The following is a 20,005-nucleotide window of genomic DNA, read 5'->3' on the forward strand; positions in this document are numbered from 1 at the left end:
TCTTAATATGCCCTTATGACACATGTCTTGAAAGTGGTCAAAGTCTGGGGTGCCTGGGTGGCTCAGTCATTAAGCATCTGCCTTCAGCTTAGGTCGTGATCCCAGGGTCCTGGGATCAAGTCCCGCATTGGGCTCCCTGCTCAGCGGGAAGCCTGCTTCTCCCTCTCCCACTCCCCCTGCTTGTGTTCCCTCTCTTGCTGTGTCTCTCTCTGTCAAATAAATAAAAAATCTAAAAAAAAAAAGTGGTCAAGTTCATAGACGTCAACCCCACTTCCGTATGTAATTTAGTAAGGAGACTGAAACCCTGTGGTGAGTGTCTAGCAGAAGAAGGGTGATATTTACAGACCTGCCTGCGTGGCATTCAGTATTCTTCAATCCTAGGGACTACTAGATATTGTAGCATCCCATGGCCATGGACGCCTCTGGGTCCATCCATGGTGTGGCTCAGAGCAGTAACAGCATGAAGAATAACCTTTAAATAGCTTTGCCTTTCTATGGCAGAGTTGGACCTTGAAACAAGCTCTCCTGATGCCCAGGCACTTTTTCATTGCAAAGGCTTAACCAATTTTAGAAAATTCTGGCATTTGAGTATTTACTAAATACTAATATGACTAGTAAGTATTGTGCTTGGGGTGGGGGAGAAGGATCTGAAACAGTATTGACACTTGGTTGACTTACTGCTTTTTTCTTCTGAAGGGCTCCAGAGTCCAAAATTACCGAAATGCGCCATCTTGTTACATTATTATGCTGGATTCTCCTTATGCATCCTGGAAAATGAGGCCTATTTTTAAATGGTATCTTTTAAATATTTGACACAACCCTTTATGACAGTGCCTTGATTAAAAGCTCACAAAAGATAAAAGCATATGCTATCATTTTTAAACATAGAAGAAATACAGTCAATCACCTGTTCACACACATGTGCACGCACACACACACTCACACAAACACTCCCTCCGACATCACAGTTGGTTACCCATTGGGGAGTTTAATCACTTTCAACACTGAGAAATATCTTCTTATATAGCTGATCTTAATCTCCAATGCAGCAGTTTATCTATTTCTTCCTTTTAGGTCCTCAGTACAAAGAAGAAACAGCTGGTCCCAATTCTTTTTATGTCAGGTTTTCACATACTAGGGGACTTAAAGTGGTGAAATAGGTCATGCCTGTCAATTACAATAGCAGACTTGAATTTTATATAACCTTGATTCTTTTAGCTCCCTGTACCTGGGAAATAGACAAGTGGGGAAAAACTGGTGTTTGCCAGGATTTCATACGTTGCCCATAATCATCCTTTTCAATCAAAATTTGTCCTCATCAGATTTGTCCTAATTCTTTAGTAAAATGTCTAGGGAAAAATACACAGAATAATCGATAAAATATCTTCTGTTTGTGATTAAAGAAAACTCATGAAAAAGAGATGACCAAGTCCCTAGGACTCTTCCTGTGTGGTTCATGTTTTGTTAAATATGCTTTAAACACTTGGCTAAAAATATTTTGTTAAATATTAGTGACCTTGTGATTCTTGTGATTGTGATAACTTAGTTAGAACAAAATTGGTCAAATGTTATTCTGGATGTTTCTATGCGAGTGCTTTTGGATGAGATTAATAATGAAATCTGTAGAATGAATGATGCAGATTGTCCTCCTAATGTGTGTTGGCCTCATCCAATCAATTGAAAGCTTGACTAGAACCAAAAGACAGACCTCTCCCTGCCTAACTGCTTTCACACCTTAGCCATTTTCCTGCCTTCAGACTTTAATTGAAATGCCAGCACTTTCAGGATCTCGAGCCTGCTGTCCTTCAGAAAGGAACTACAACCATCACTCCCCTGGTTCTCAGGCCTCTGACTTGGACTGAAATGAAACCATTAGCTCTCCGGAGTTTCCACTTGACAATTCATGCTCCAGATCCTGGGATTTACCAGTCTCCAGAATAACATGAGCCAACTCCTTATAAATATCATCAACTTGATTCTTGGACCCATGAATCCTGCTATGGGAGAGACAGCACCATATATGGGTTGCTGACTGAAAGCATATCAGAAGTGGTTGTGGAAGAACATTGCCCCAGCCCTGCAAGGTGCTGCCACCTGGCTTGTGCTGTAGTAGGCCATTCCATCATGCTATGAAGCCAGGCTGCTCCAGGATGGTGGGGAACATGTAACACCAGTGTTTGGAGCGTGGATCCACTCAGTAATTGGGCTAGAGTGAGGAATATGAGTGAGGTGAGGAATATGTTGCCTCCAAAACCCAAAGGGGCCCACTAGGCATTGTACTTTGTTTTGTGGTTGTTGGGAGGGACCAGATGTAACAATTTATCCTTCATCTTAAGAGGAATATCTGGACATGCCCCACAGCAAGAAATTTCACTGAGGTATAAGGCCCCTAAATTTTTTGTTGGGTTTATGTCCCACCCTCTGACATGTAAATATCTTACCAATAAGTCTAGAATCTTTGCTACTTCTTGCTCACCTAGTCAAATCAACATAATGGATCAGTGTGATATCTTGTGGAAGGGAAAAGCAATCAAGATTCTTGTGAACTAAATTATGATATACATCTGAAGAGTTGATATACCCCTGAGGTAGGACAGTAGGTGTATATTGCTGGTCTTGCCAGCTGAAAGCAAACTGCTTCTGGTGGTCCTTACTAACAGGTATGAGGTTAAAAAAGCATTTGCCAGATCATTAGCTACATGTCAGGTACTAGGGGATGTGTTAATTTGTTCAAGAAATAAAACCACATCTGGTGCAGCAGCTGTAATTGGAGTCACCATCTGATTAAGCTTACGATAATCTATAGTTATTCTCCAAAATGCATCTGTCTTCTGCACAGGCCAAATAGGTGAGCTGAATGAGGATGCAGTGGGAATTACCACCCCTCTAGTAATGGTGGCACAAATCTCTGCAATCCTTCTAGAAATAGACTATTGCTTTTGGTTTACTATTTTCCTAGGTAGAGGCATTCTGGTAGTTTCCACTTGGCCTTTCCCATGATAGCCCTCACTCCACAAGTTAGGGAGGCAATGTGGGGATTTTGCCATCTGATGAGCATATCTATTACAATTATGCACTCTGGAACTGGGAAAATAACTGCAGGATGACTTCACGGACCCACTGGACCCACTGTGAAATGGACCCAGGCTAAAAATCCATGGATTACCTGACCTCTGTAGGTTCTTACTCTGACTGGCAGATCATAGTAATGTTTTGGGTGTCCTGGAATTAATGTCAGTTCAGACCCAGTGTCCAGTAGTCCCTAAAAGGTCTGCTTATGTCCTTTTCTCAAATGTACAGTTACCCTAGTGAGAGGCTGTAGGTGCCTTTGGGGGAAGACTGGAGAAATTTTTGGCAATGTACCTGAATTCATTCTTAAGGGAACCCAGCCTCCCCTTCAGTCAAGGTTCAAGTCTAGGAATTGATTGAGAGACCACAACTCTGTATTTTTATGATTCAGATTGGACTTTTGTTCACTTGACCTAGAACTTTTCTACTTATACACATCAAGTAAGAATTTAGATAAGCACACCCACCTTGCTTTTGGTGTTTGAGTGCTGCCACCCCATGATCCAATTAGTCACATTGCATTTAAGCTTCACAATTCACTGCAATTGGCATTGTACGGAGAAGATAAATCACAGAATTCTTCAAAGATGCTGGGACTCCCTCCCAAATTTATTTCTCATAGTCTTGTAAAAGGTTTGTCTTCTAGACCCTCCCAGGGTCGATGAATAGGTTTTAAATGACAAATCCACTCTAACATTCCAATCTCCCTAAGCTTTTGAATCTCTACATCTCCATTAAACCAAGGGAAGTCTGGCATTTCTAACTAGTTCACTTTGGGCACTTTTTAGTCCATGTATCAGCCAACCAACCAACCAACCAAACTGTTAGAGCTCTTTGTAATTCCCTGAGATGCAACATTAGATGCGTCAATGAAATGCATCAATGAGCCTGTATCAATGAAATCTGCCTGATCCAACTTGATGTTCCTTCTACCATTATCCCACACCCTTAGTATCCAGTCCCACACATGTTCTCCAATTTTTGTGTGTTTAAGTTAGATAACTCGAGTAGTTCTTTTGGAATGTAGTGTACCTCCTCACAGGTCACACTTTGTAACTCACCTTTAGGGACCTGCTGGGACTTGAGTGTGATAGGTCTAGAAGCAAAGGGTGGTGGGGTACATCCCAAGGAGAATTAGCATTATTTTGCATGGCAGCTACCTTAGGGGAGGCCATTACTGTTTCCCCAGGCATTGCAGAGTTAATCCACTCAGACTGGGTGGAAAGGCTACTTCCATTGGCAAAGAAAACTCATCTGAATGTAGGGCTCAATGTCTCCAGCTTTATCAGTCTTCTCACATATCCCCATTCCAACCCTTAAGACCCATTCCTTCCCAATCAATGCCCTCACTTTAATAGTAGACACTTGTATTATAATTCAGCCAGGTGCAGGATGAGATTCTGGGTTTGATTTTCAGCAATTTCAGCCCTCAACTTCAGGAGATAAGGGTCTCCTTCAGGGAACACAGAAACTTTTACGTCACTTATGCTGCACTTAAGTTAGGAATTTGAATCCCTGATCTCATCTTTTTCTTTTTCTACTTTGTCTAACAACATTAGGTGCAATAAGACAATCTCATTATATGTGTTAGTTTGACCAAAATGTTTAAAAGTATCATATGCACAGCTATACAGATCCTTGCTTCTTATAGGTGGATAATTAGGAATATCCAATGGTGATATTTGTGTATCTCTATTGCCAGAAAGCACCATGGACTATCTGTGCTCTCTTCACTACTGGGAATAGAGTCATTAACATCTTTAAATTTAATCAGACTACAGAGCCAATTTCAGAAAGCCCAGAACCAATTTAGAAAACTCATCCTTAAAAGTCTGTTTCTTTAGAACCACTCTCTGTACCAAGATTTCACTAATGAATTCTATGAAGTACTTAGTAAAAAAAACCCCATAAAACAAAAAACAATTTTAAATTATTTTCCTTAATAGAAGAGGAAAAAATATGTCCAAACTAATCTGATGAGACCATTACAACCCTGATAAGAAAACCTGACAAAGAACAAAGACATTACAATTATGGAGTGATAACCCTCATAAACATAGTACAAAAGTCCTTAACAAAACATTAGCAAAGCAAATGCTGCAATTTCTAAAAATGATAATGCACCATGGCCAAGTGGTATTTATCTAAGTGATTCAAGATTGTTTTAACATTTAAAATTCAATCAGTGAAATCAACTATAGTGCCAAATGAAGGAGAAAAAACACTGTGATGTATTGAATATCATTATTTTAATATATAAAGCCAAAGCATATGACTAATTATAAAACCCATTCATGATATAGAAAAAGAAAAACTCTCAGCAAGCTCAGAATGAGAGAACTTCCTCATCCTGATAAATGGCATCTTTGAAAAAATCTACCACTTACATCATACCTAATATTCTCCCTTAGATTGGAATTTATGTATGGTCTGCTCTTATCACTTCTAGTCAACATTTTATTGCAGGACCTGGCCATTGCAATAAGTGAAGAAAAGATAAATAAAATTCATGTAGATTGAAATGGAATTACTTAAACCATCCCTATTCAGAGACAACATGATTGCTTCTGGTAGAAAAAAAAAAAAAAACAAAAACTAAGGAATTAACAACAATAAAAAACTTCTCGAACCAATAAGTGAGGTTCATAAAACCTGAGGATACAAGATCAATATACAAAAACCAATTATATTTCTGTAATCTAGGAGTCAACAACTGGAAAAGAAAATTTTCCAAAATTCATTTTACATCTGTATAAAAATACTCATAAAGTACATAGGAATAAAATTTTAAAGTCATGCAAAACCTCCACTTTTAAAACCACAGAACATTAGTGAGAGAAATGGAGAGACATATCCATAGGTTGAAAGACCCAATATTTTCTTAAAGATTTTATTTTATTTATTGGAGAGAGAGAGCAAGAGCATGAGCAGGGAGGAGGGGCAGAGGGAGAGGGAGAAGCGGACTCCCCGCTGAGCAGGGTGCTTGATGTGGGGCTCAATTTCAGGACCCTGAGATCATCACCTGAGCCAAGGGCAGACGCTTAACTGACTAAGTCACCCAGGTGCCCCAAGACCCGATATTTTTAAGAGTCCATTTCCCCCAAATTAATATATAGACTGCATATAATCTCAACAAGAATTCCAACAGATATTTTTGTAGAAACTGGTAAGCCTGTACTAAAATTTATAAGAATATGCAAAGGGCCTAGAATTTTCAAAACAATCTTGAAAAATAAAAAGAAAAAAAAGTTGGAAGGTTTGCACTACCAGACTCCAAGACTTATTATGTTATCCTAATCAAGAAAGCATGTCATTAGTATGGTACCGGCACAAAAACAGACACATAGATCAATGGAACAGAATAGAGAGCCCAGAAATGGACCCTCAACTCTATGGTCAACTAATCTTTGACAAAGCAGGAAAGAAGGTCCAATGGAAAAAAGACAGTCTCTTCAACAAATGGTGTTGGGAAAATTGGACAGCCACATGCAGAAGAATGAAACTGGACCATTTCCTTACACCACACACAAAAATAGACTCAAAATGGTTGAAAGACCTAAAGGTGAGACAGGAATCCATCAAGATCCTAGAGGAGAACATAGGCAGCAACCTCTTCGACCTCAGCCGCAGCAACTTCTTCCTAGAAACATTGCCAAAGGCAAGGGAAGCAAGGGCAAAAATGAACTATTGGGACTTCATCAAGATAAAAAGCTTTTGCACAGCAAAGGAAACAGTCAACAAAACCAAAAGACAACCAACAGAATGGGAGAAGATATTTGCAAATGACATATCAGATAAAGAGCTAGTATCCAAAATCTATAAAGAACTTACCAAACTCAACAACCAAAGAACAAATAACCCAATCAAGAAATGGGCAGAAGACATGAACAGACATTTTTCCATAGAAGACATCCAAATGGCCAACAGACACATGAAAAAGTGCTCAACATCGCTCGGCATCAGGGAAATCCAAATCAAGACCTCAATGAGATACCACCTCACACCAGTCAGAATGGCTAAAATTAACAAGTCAGGAAACGACAGATGTTGGTGGGGATGTGGACAAAGGGGAACCCTCCTACACTGTTGGTGGGAATGCAAGCTGGTGCAGCCACTCTGGAAACCAGTATGGAGGTTCCTCAAAAAGTTGAAAATAGAGCTACCCTACGACCCAGCAACTGCACTACTGGTTATTTACCCCAAAGATACAAATGTAGGGATCTGAAGGGGTACGTGCACCCTGATGTTTATAGCAGCAATGTCCACAATAGCCAAACTATGGAAAGAGCCAAGATGTCCATCAACAGATGAATGGATAAAGAAGATGTGGTGCATATATACAATGGAATATTATGCAGCCATCAAAAAAATGAAATCTTGCCATTTGCAATGACGTGGATGGAACTGGAGGGTATTATGCTAAGCAAAATAAGTCAGTCAGAGAAAGACAAGTATCATATGATCTCACTGATATGAGGAATTCTTAATCTCAGGAAACAAACTGAGGTTTGCTGGAGTGGTGGGGGGTGGGAGGGATGGGGTGGCTGCGTGATAGACATTGGGGAGGGTATGTGCTATGGTGAGTGCTGTGAATTGTGTAAGACTGATGAATCATAGACATGTACCTCTGAAACAAATAATACATTATATGTTAAAAAAAAAAAAAAAGAAGATAGTAGGAAGGGAAAAATGAAGGGGGGGATATCGGAGTGGGAGACGAACCATGAAAGACTCTGGACCCTGAGAAACAAACTGAGGATTCTAGAGGGGACGGGGGTGGGGGGAATGGGTTAGCCCGGTGATAGGTATTAGGGAGGGCATGTACTGAACGGAGCACTGGGTGTTATACACAAACAATGAATCATGGAACATTACATCAAAAACTAATGATGTAATGAATGGTGACTAACATAATAAAATAAAATAAAATAAAAAAGAAAGCATGTCATTTTCATTAAAGATAGACAAACAGATCAATAGAATGGAATAGAGGATCCAAATGAACCCATATTAATATAGAAAACTGACTTGCAAGAAAGGTGCTAAGTCCCTTCAATGAAGAAAGGACAAGTTTTCTCAAAAAATGGTCCCAGGACAAGTGAATATTCATATGGAAACAAAAACAAGTCACCCCATACACAAAAATTAATTTGTGCTGGATGATAGAACTAAACATAAAAATTAAATCTATAAAGCTTTTAGAAGACAATATACAAGAATATTTTTATCATTATTAAAAACATTAAGAACATGAATAGGCAAGCTGTAATATCAGAGAAAAATTTTCATAAAAATATCTATTCATAAAACATATTTGACAAAGGACTTGTACCCAGAATATATTAAGAATTCCGATGATTCAATAATAAAATAAAAGTTAACCCAATAAAAATAGGAGCAAAAGATGTGAGCAGACACATCACAAATTGTGTTACTTTATTAGTAACACAAATGGTCAAAAAATATGTAAAAAGGTACTCAGCATGATCGACATCAGGGAATTCAAATAAAAATGACATTTTACTAAATACCCAGTAAGATGGCTAAAAAGTAAAAGACTAACAACATTGATATTGTAAGAACCTGGAGCAACTGGAGCTCTTATGCATTGCTGGTAGAAATGTAAAATGGTACAACCACTTCGAAAAAAGTTTGGCAGTTTCTTTTAAATTGCCTATTCTTTGACCCAGAATTCTAGTTATTTATCTTAGAAAAATGAAAACATATGTCCATATGAAGGCTTGGACCAAAATGTTCATAGCAGCTTTAATCACAATAGCTAAAAACTGGAAATAATCCTAATGTACATCTGCAGAAAAATGGCTAGCATGTTACTGTAGAGCCATAAACCAGAATACTACTCAATAATAATAATGACTTAAGTTGATTCACTCAACAACATGGTGACTCTCCCAAATAATGTGCAGAGTGAAAGAAGCCAGACACAAACAGGACATATGGAATGATTCCATTTATGTTAACCTTTAGAACAGACAAAATTTATCTAAGGTGAAAAGAAAATCAGAATACTGTTTGCCTGGGTTGGGGTGAAGAGTGTTATGAGTGCACTAGGACACAACAAAACTTTTTGGGGAGATAAGAATGCCTCATATTATGATAGAGGTGTGGATTGTGGGTTATTCATTTGTATCCATTTTTTAGAATTGCACATCATTGTTTGGTGTAAAGTTATCTGCAGTTTCAGATACTTGGTTTCGGTTACCTGAGGTCAACAGTAGTGAGGAGCAGATGTCCTCCTTCTGACATGTCATCAGAAGGTCAATAGTAGCCTAATGCTATATCACAATGCCTACCATTCACCTCCCTTCCTCTCATCACATGGGCATTTTATCATCTCATATCATCACAAAAAGAAGGGTGAGCACAGTACAATAAGACATTTTGAGAGAGGCAGAGAGAGACCACATTGACATAACTTTTATCACAGTGTTTTGTTATAATTGTTCTATTTTATAAGTAGTTATTATTAATCTGTTACTGTGCCTAGTTTATAAATTAAACTTTATCATAGGTATGTATGCATAGGGAAAAAACCCCATAGCATTAGTGTTCAGTACTATCCATGGTTTCAGGCATCCACTGCAGGTCTTGGAAAGTATTCCCCATGGATAAGCGGGGGCATACTGTATTTTGGTAAATGAATTTTACCTAAAAAAAAAAAAACATAACATACTACTAATATTAATAATAATAATCAATTGGTAGATAGAAAATGAGTGAAAGTATAGTGAAAATAAGAATGGAGGAATATTGGTAACTATAGAAGCTAGATAATAGGTCCATGGGGTTTCAGTATACTATCTTATCTACTGTTTTTTTTTTAAAGATTTTATTTATTTATTTGACAGAGAGAGAGAGGGGGAACACAAGCAGGGGGAGTGGGAGAGGGAGAAGCAGGCTCCCCGCTGAGCAGGGAGCCCGATGCGGGGCTCGATCCCAGGACCCTGGGATCATGACCTGAGCCGAAGGCAGACGCTTAACGACTGAGCCACCCAGGTGCCCCTTATCTACTTTTTAATAAGTTTTAAATTTCCTATAATAAAAAGTTAAAAATAATTTGATATGCAATACAAACAGTAAGATGAAACAACAATGATTGGAAAAGGGGTTATCCAGTAATAATTTAAGACTCAAAACCTTATTATATTTTATCTAAAAAAATAAATCTAATTGCTTATGTACTATGTATAAAAAGATTTTTTAAACTTAAAAAAACAATTGGAACAAATCAATAATAAGAAGACAACCCAATTAAAAGAGGCAAAAATTTGAACAGAAACTTCACTAAAATACACAGATGGCCAGTAAGCATGTGAAAATATGCTTAACATTATTAGTCATTACGGAAATGCAAATTAAAATCACAATGAGATGTCACTAGACACTGATCAAAATAGCTAAAATGAGAAACACTGACAATACCAAGTGCTGACAAAGGTATGGAAAAATTGGTGGGAATGCAAAGTTAAACATATATTTTTCAAATTACTTAGTAATTTCACTCCTAGATACTGACACAAGGAAAATAGGAACATATGTCCACACAAAGATCTGTAAAAGGATGTTCATAGCAGTTTTACTCATAATAATAAAAAATTGGTAATGACTCAAATATTTATCAACTGGAGAGTAGGTAAACAAATTTTGGAATATCCATACAATGGAATGCAATTCAGCCATAAGAAGGAAGAAACTAATGATATTCACATCATGGCTGAATCTCAGTAGCATTGTATTAAGTAAAGGAAGCCAGAAACAAAATATTACACATTCTGTAATTCCGTTCATATGAAATTCTATGAAAGGAAAAATAATCTAGTGACAGAAAGAGGATCAGCGATTGCCAGGGTTCAGTAGGTGGGAGGAGGAAATTGGCTGCAAAGGAGTAGTGAGAACTTGTTGGGATGAAGGAAATACTTTGTATCGTGATTGTACAAACCATACTGTAGCTATATATTTGACAAAATGCATAAAATCAGATACTTTAAAAGGGCAGATTTTGCATATTAAAAAAAATTGAGACTATTTCTACATACTCAGAATCTATCTTCCATGGGAAGTTTAATTTTCTCCCTAGTACTGATTCTTGACAAAACAACAAGTGTGATCATAGAAACTACAGCAGTATAAAACCCACTAAACATGAAGACAAAGAATGGAAACTGGGCTTATACTTTGGCACAAGCACTAAAAGACTCAGGAAACACATCTGCTTAAACTCAGTCTTAAGACTCAGTCATAGTAAAACCTTCTCCCACTGAAATTGCTAATGGACTGTGTGGCTTTAAATACACAGTTCCCAAATTAGTTCTAAGTAAGGCTAACTTCCTACTTGCTGATGGTACCTTATGGTATCAAAGTACTTCTGCAAGAAGTTGTTTCATAGTGCTATTTCACAGTTTTCTGTCTTCCTTCTGAGTCAGAGAAGGAGAAATAGCTCAGTTGTTGGTATTTGAATGGGTGAAAATGAGGCACAGAAATAACTTGTCTATATTGAGAGACATATGAAGCTAAAAAGGCAATCATTTGACTAGTGGTGGGATCAACCTACCCAGGATGCTTTTTTTTTTTTTAATTGTTTTAAGGATGAAAAATTCAAAAGGCATCTCAGTAGTATCCCTGAGAATTCAGGAAGTCAGTAATCTCTCATATTTTTTAAGCTCCGAGTTACCATTTTCTGTACCAGAGTCATAGACGGCAAAGGGGAAAATGGGATTTTTGGTTTTTAGTATATCCTCACTTACAGGAAGCTGGCAGTTCTAAGCTGCTGACAGTTTCCTAACATTGTTTACAGCCAATTAGGATAGTTTGGCAACAGCACAGGAAAGATCTGACAGAGAGGATCTAGGTTGTGCCCTGCTGCTAAACTCAGTGCCCAAAGTCACCCTCCTCGGGCTCCTTATCAGAGCTGTGTCCTAGCAACAGTTATTTCTAGAAACAAGAATGTGTGTGCGTGTGTGTGTGTGTGTGTGTGTGTGTGTGTGTGTGTTGGGGGAGGTGTTAAAGGAGGAAAAGGGACACTGGGAGGAAGACAGTGTCTTCGTTTTCTCTACAGTACTCAGCTGGGTACATTCACCATAGTTATTACTTCTGACAACCATATGTCAGAATTTGGTGAGAAATCTCTCTCGCTTTCCTGTCTTGCATCCCAGTGTTCTCCCCACTGCACCATTCTGCCTCCAGCTGAGGCAAATGCCATATTGAAAATGGACTGTCAAGGGAAAGGATAGATCAAAGGCAAGAAGACCTCCCGGCCATTGCAATGAACCAGGATAAACCAAGCAAGTAGTGATTATGGAGATGTGAAAAAGTTGAAGATACAAGAACAATTCAGGTGGCAGAATTGAAAGGTCTTGGTGACCTAACTGGGTGTGGGAATCAAACAGAATTCTTGCCTGAGCAACTGGGCAGAGAGCAGCATTGTTCATGGAGCTAGAAAAACAGAAAAAGTTGCTAGCTGGGTTGGGAGTAATGGGGAAGTAGAGCCAGTAAGGGATACATGTGAAACCCCACAGAAATCTTAAACTGTAGTACATACTTGTGACCCCATGTTTTTTGTTTTGTTTTGTTTCCCACCTAGCCGTCAATTCCCCTGGAAGCTGTACCATTCCCAACCTCTCCAAGCTCACATTGGGTAATGCTTTGATGTGCTTCTACTTCCTCTATCACAGTGTTGATAAGGTATTAAAATCAGACCCTTAATCATCTGTCTCCACCTCCATACTGTTTCAGTAGACAGAAGAAATGTTTGCCTTATCAGCAACTGAGCCTAAAGAATCACAATAAAAGTTAAATACATATTACTAGAATTGAATATTTTAAAAATTATCTAGCAAACGTAAACCAAAAAACATTCAGAGGCCCAAATTCTCAATCTTTGTATTCATTATGACATATCTTCATTTATGCCAATTTAGATATCAATTATTATATAAATTGATATAAATTATTATAAAAATATAAATATAGTATATATTATATAATATGTATAAAATATAATATTTATATACTGTCTATGTTATATATATATTCATGTTATTATGCACATATATATGCAGTTGTCTCCCCTTATCCACAGGAGGTATGTTCTAAGACTCCCTCCCACTGGATGCCTGAAACAATGGGTCGTACCAAACCTGCATATGCTATGTTTTTTCCTATACACACATACCTACAATAACATTTAATTTATAAAGTAGGCATAGTAAGGGATTAACAATAATAACTAATAATAAAATGGAACAATTATAACAATATACTGAAATAAAAGTTATGTGAATGTGGTCTCTCTCTGTCTCTTTCAAAATATCTTATTGTACTGTGCTAACCCTTCTTTTTGTGATGATGTGAGATGATAAAATGCCTACTTGGTGAGAGGAAGTGAGGTGAGTGATGCAGGCACTGTGATGTAGTGTTAGGCTACCATCAACCTTCTGATGATTCCTCAGAAAGAGGATCACTTGCTTCAAAGACTGTGGTTGACCGCAGGTAACTGAAACGGCAGAAAGTGAAATCGTGCATAAGGAAGGACTACTGTATGTGTACACACACACACACACACACACACACACACAGAGGCAACAGACTAAGAACTAGGAAATAGAGTTCTACATAATATTTTGTTCTTGAAAAGCAGAGTGTGGCCTTATGCATGACATCCAAGTACTTTGGGCTTCAATTTTATCATCTGTACAAATAAGAGGATGAGGAAAAGTTTTATCTTTCTTCAGATTTAAGATTATGTGGATCTATAAAAATAAACAATGGAGATAAATCTAAGGCTTATCAACTGCCAAATGTTGTAAACAGAGATTTTCAAAAATAAGGTAAGATTTGGGGCGATGTCCAATAATATGGGAGTAGAAGTAATAGTAGTAGAAGTAGTAATATGGGACTTCAAATTTCTGTCAAAAACATTTATTAGAAATACCATGATTTTTTTTAATTTAATGACTGTGTTATTCCAGTCTGACTTTGTATTTTATAAATATTTGGTTAAGCCTAGCAGTAGACTTGTTCATCAAGATGATTAAAGCTTGCCACACTACAGAGTAAATCAACGGCAGCTAGCTGGTACCGGTAAAGACCTTCTACTAACATTGCATATTAATGTAGGGCAAAATGGAGACTGTAGATGCAAATAAAATACTTGGATATATGCAATGATAAATTACTAATATAATAGTACTGCATTTCCAAATAAATGTAAGATGTTTAGCCAATACCAGAGGAAGTAGAAATCCTTTCAAATGATCTGGAACCAAAGAAGTACAGGTTGAGAAAGACCTGCAAAGATCACTGGATTTAATCTCACTGGAATTCTGATCTTCTTGAAACAACCTAGCTGTACCACTTACTCTTGAATATCTCTGAGGAGGCTGGAAGCAACTAATTCCATCTTTGGAAAACGCTATCCATTGCAGAATGTTTTCTTGTATTACTTCCCTGAAGCTTCCATTCATTGGTCTTAGTTCTGCCACTAGGGTCAAGCAAAACACATCCAAGTACCTCTTTCACATGACAGTCCTGAATTACTATTGCAAATCTGGAATGAATTCCCAATTTTGTATTTCTATGCAATATAAAAATATAATATGACAATCAAAACCTTTTTGAACTAGATGTGAATAGAAATTTAATTTCTTCTTTATTCACTGAATTACAGAAATTACAGTTTAGCTTAAATTCTCATTCACGTTGTTTTTAAACTAAAGCTACCCTCTTTTAAGAGTATTGTACCACCTTCTTGCCTCTTTTCTTTAGCCTGACATCAATCACCGTCTAATTGCTCTTGTTCTTTGCTTCTTGGTGTGTGAAAGGTGGGTGGGCAGTTCGTATGACATCTGGCATTAAACGCTTCCTGAATTCCCTCTTTTACAGAAATAGCTTGATATATTGCACTGTAATATGCTGCTAGTTAAGGGATACTGGCAGGTGGAGTTGCTTCGAAGATGGTGTGAGCTGAAACTACTTTTGTTTTCCAAAGTGTGTTGTAATACAGGGTTAAGAAATAACAACTATAAAACAGTGAATTCTTTGGAGGAAGACCAGACCTAATTTTCTAACAGTGGCCTAGAAAGTTACCATCTATATAACCTTCATCAAATGAGTTAATTTCACTCAGCCCTAGGGTTTTCATCTATAAAATGGGAATAATATTGACTTGGCAGGCCTGTTGTGATAATTAAAATGAGGCACTTCAGCACACTTCAACTAGTAAAATGCCTGGCTGTAGCTTCTCTTGTGTCAAAGCCAGTTCAGAGTTAGAAACTTTATCTCTTAGCTCTTGATAGCTTTCTTGGGCCCCTGCACCCTCTCAAACAGTACTGTTGCCTAGGATACTCTCCAGCCCCACATTCAGGCATTCAGGCCAGGGAAAAATGTTTCCTATGAGCTCTTACCTTCTCCAATTGGATGATTCTGATATGGGAGTTTTTCAGCATTGGTGAAGCATCAGACATGAAATGAGCTGCCTTATTATCATCCCTCAGAATGATAAAGGTGCCAGTAATTCACAGACTGATGAGGAATGAGATGTTTCCATGACCCAGTTTGGTATGTTCCTGAGTAACTGAGGCTGCTTTGCCTCTAACAGTTCTCTTGGTGGTCTTCTTGGGATGGCTTCAGATGACAGAGGCCTAATGCGATTGCCCAGCGAACCAAGAAGAAAGAAACATGTCCAGAATATTAATCATGTGCCAAGAACTGTGCCAGGTTTGTGCCTCAAAAACACTCACTGAGATACTGATGCATTCACCCATGCACTCATTCATTTATTCATCAAAAACTATCACAAACCACCTCTGGGGTAAGTTGTGTGACAGTTTCAGAGAAGAATTTATAATATAGTAAGAAGCACAAGAAAATGTATAAAATATAGAGAAATTATACAGAGAAAGGAATGTCTACTCTCTAGGGTTGGAAGATCCTGGAAGAAATGACACAGGAACTGAGGTCTGAAAAAGAAAAGGCTTTCCGAGGGAAGAATAGTTCAGGCATGGGAAACATACATATGAAAATACAGGAGGCCTCGTCTGGCATAGCTTGTTATAGAAATGTCCATATGTTGATATTACAAAAGCCTGACACGTAGAAAGGGATTGTGAAACTAGCTTAAGCTAGGAAGAGGATGTTGTGTAAAATAAGACCAAAGACAGAGAATTTAATCTAAAACTATATTGCTTACCAAGGAAGGAAGGAGGGAAATCTCATCAGCTGGTGGCTGGGCTCCTCATCACATTTCAATTCCTTTGCACATTGAAATCACAGGCTCTCTGGTCAAAAGAAAGTTATAAAATAAATAATTAATGAACAATGATGGCTATGGTTAACACTGCTCTATGGGATATATGAGAGATGTTAAGAAACATAAATCCTAAGGGTTCTCATCACAAGGAGAAAAAACTTTGTTTTTTATTGTATCTAAATAAGATGATGGATATTTATAAATTCTACACCTGAAACTAATATTACACTGTATGTTAACTAACTGGAATTTATTTGTTTATTTATTTATTTATTTTAAAATTTAAATTCAATTAGCCAAGGTATAGTACATTCTAACTGGAATTTAAATAACAACGTGAAACTAAAAAAAAATAAATAATAAAAAATAAAAATTTAAAAAAAGAAAAGAAAATATGGACCTCAGTCCTATAGCTGTAAGGAATTGAATTATACCAACCCGGTAAAAGAGCTTGGAAGAGGATCTTGAGCTTCAGATGAGACATAAGCCCAGATGACACCTCAGTTTCAACCATATGAGAACCAAAGCAGAGAACCCAGCCATGATATACCAGACTCCTGACCCATGGAAACTATGAGATAATAAATTTGTACTATTTTGAAAAAAAGAAAAACTTACTGTGATAATCACTTCACAATATATGTAAGTCAACCCATTGTGCAAACCACTCCTTAAATGTATACAGTGATGAATGTCAATTATATCTCAATAAAACTGGGAAAAAAATCACCGCTTGCCTCCCTGCCTTCCTTTCTTCCTTCCTTCCTTCCTTCCTTCCTTCCTTCCTTCCTTCCTTCCTTCCTTCCTTTCCTTCCTTTCTTTCTTTCTTTCTTTCAAGAAAGGCAGAGTGCCACATGCAGCGCCTCATTTGGATGTGTCTGGAGTCTCAGAAGCTTGACTATCCTACGTTCTCCTACAATGGAACTTGAGAGCTTGTTTGGAGTTCTAGCAGGGGAGCGCAGCTACTCTTGATGGAAGAATGGTCCTCCTCTATCAGGGAAGGTCCTCCTCTTCCACCAACCAAGCACTCAGCTTCACAGCTTCAGGAGGGACACAAATGGTGTAGTGAGGGAGGACGGGGATACCCGCCTAGCCAGCCAGGGTCAACCCTGGTGATCAATGGGGTGATAGATGACACAGCCAGATTGCCCTCACATCCCAGACATTCTTTATATGAGAGTACAACCTAAGATCCATTTGAAAATTGGATTTTTCAGCAGTGGGATGGAGATTTTGTGATACACAGGTGATAGGGGTATTACTTGTAATGTGGGGGAAGGAGGATTCTTGGGATAAACATGGGAGAGAAATCCTATGAAAAGCCCTCTTCAGCAGTTTATTCATGAGGGGTAAATGTTAAGGCATTCTCATTTTGCCTAAATCATACACTCTTCTAACGAACAGGAAGTTATATAAGATGAAGTTCTGTTTAATATAACAGAGTTGATTTTTTTTTTTCATCAGGAGCCTGGACATGTGTGTTTATACATTTTTCAGGGCTAATGAAGAATTGTAAGCATGTGGAGTTATGATCAGATTTGCATTTCATAAATATTACCTTGATCACAATGCAAAAGATGAATTTGTGGGGATGAGGCTGGAGGCAGATGAATTAGTTAGGAGGCTCTTGCAATATTCCTGGGGAGAGATAATGAGGGATTAAACTAAGAGGAGCCACTGGGAATAGAAAGGAGATGATGAGGTTATACAATACAAACCTTCAGAAAATAGCAAACATAATGGAGAAAATTTAGATGCATTCTGTTTAAAGCTGGAATAAGCCATATGTACCTGATATCACTACTACTTTTCAATATAGCACAGAGATTCTGGTGAATTTAGTAATTTTAGAAAAAGAGATAAAATATATATAGATTGGAAGGGATGAGACTGTGTGATTACAGATGATGTAATGAGATACACATACACACACACACACACACAGTAATATCCACGAACTATTAAAACTAAAATAGAGTCCATTTATATGCTGGATACAAGATCACATTAAAAATCAACACCCAAAAGATCAACAAATTACATCAAAAATAATTCTGCCCAAGACCACATATGCACTCAGAGATTTTCCCCACAGAGCTCTCTCCCCTTTTCCCCTTCACATCTAAGAGTGGCAAACCTCCCTGCCTTCTTTGTGGGCACCCTGCAACCAGACACAGGGAGCTATACTATTCCTTGTGGTTTCTCTACATTTTAGCCACACTTAAACAAAATGTCCTTTATAAAACTCTCCTGCTAGGACCCTGACAAATATCCCTTCTCAAGATGATTAGTATCAGCCACACAGAAATTCCACCCTTCTTGTTTGTCATCGGTCCAACAAATATTTGTTGACATGTGACTCAATTTTGGCCAATTAAATGGAACAGAGAATCTACTAATTAGCTTCTGGGGAAAAGTTTATCCACTCATTAAAAAGAATCACAAGAAAAGATGGTTCGCTTTTTCCTTTCAACACTGTCTTAACTGAATATGGATCTTGAAATACCTGAATCATCTTACTATCAGCATATGGATAAAGTTACCCCAAAGAATTTGTTCAGCATTTTGAGAATGAAATGAGAGAAAAAGAAAGCATAGGACCGGACTCTCTTTATCTAGTGATAAAGAAATATCAAAGACACAGGTGATGAACCAGAAGAAAGAACAATTACAGAAATTAAGAAAGAAAAAGTTTCACGAAAAAGAGCGTGGCCAATATTACACTGTTGAAGGGGCCAGTCGGGTAAGGTCTGAGAAGAGACTCTAATCTAAAGCAAAAGAATATATGATTGGTATCACAGAACTTTCATCAGTTTGAACAATTAGGCTATTTTTGAATCGCTGATGGATTTTCATCAAGTCTACCTCCTGTATTTGAACATTCTACCTATGGCCAAAAGGGGTATAGGATTTGGGTTTCTACTCCTGCATAGATTCTCTCTCTCTCTCTCTCTCTGTCTCCTAACCCCCCCCCCCCCCCGCCCCATTACTAGTTCAGTGTCCCTTTCCTTTAGGGCTTTTCCACTCGAGCTCAGCCTCATCACTGTCAAGGCTGTTTGTGGCTCTCGTTCCTACTTGAGCTGCAGGTTAGGTGACTCTAGTAAAATAAGCCTTGTGGCAAAAAGCAGGAGCCCTGATCAGAGCCGGAGCATATGGGTACTCCCAGTTCTGATGACATCTCTGGCTAGGGTTCAATTCACTAACATCTGAAATCTAGATGTTGAAGCAGGGCAAGTGGTTTGGGGCTTGGAAAGAAGCAGGTAAGAGAACGGAGTTCCTTGGGGAGGATGCTCAGAGGAGAGTCTAGAAAATGCACTGTCAAAAGAGAAAACAGTATGTACTTTTCCCTCCCTCCCTCCCTTTTTAAAATTAATCCTTTTAAATTACTAATGCCTTTATACTACCTAGAGATATTTAGAAAAGAATCTAAGCGTTTCTAAATTCTTGTGCTTCGTGGGGTTTATTTCCTCTCCCACATGACACTGTAGAAGGGGCTGAGGGGTAGGGTCCAAAAAGAGACTCTGATCTGAAGTAAAAGAAGTTGCAGTTGAGTGAGGGTGATGAAACCCAATTGTGAAGGCTTGAGAAGTGAAAGAGGAGTTAGCTCACGGATGTGTTCCTTCTCCTTCTGTAATTTCTTCCTATTTAATATTAATGTGAGTCCCATTC

General features: G+C 38.0%; 1 long non-coding RNA gene across 1 annotated transcript in view; it reads right to left on the reverse strand.

Moving 5' to 3' along the window:
• LOC116640704 overlaps positions 1–20,005 on the reverse strand; it is a 127,118-nt gene that overhangs the window by 63,806 nt on the left and 43,307 nt on the right. Inside the window, exons 3-6 of the long non-coding RNA XR_004301045.1 lie at positions 17,895–17,974; positions 16,277–16,364; positions 15,492–15,728; positions 679–767 (exon numbers count right to left, since the gene is read on the reverse strand). This is a non-coding gene — a long non-coding RNA (uncharacterized LOC116640704). The remainder of the gene's footprint in view (positions 1–678; positions 768–15,491; positions 15,729–16,276; positions 16,365–17,894; positions 17,975–20,005) is intronic.

The sequence above is a fragment of the Phoca vitulina genome, unplaced genomic scaffold (genome assembly GCF_004348235.1).
Source record: "Phoca vitulina isolate PV1807 unplaced genomic scaffold, GSC_HSeal_1.0 scaffold20, whole genome shotgun sequence".
In the NCBI taxonomy this organism is placed as follows: domain Eukaryota; kingdom Metazoa; phylum Chordata; class Mammalia; order Carnivora; family Phocidae; genus Phoca; species Phoca vitulina.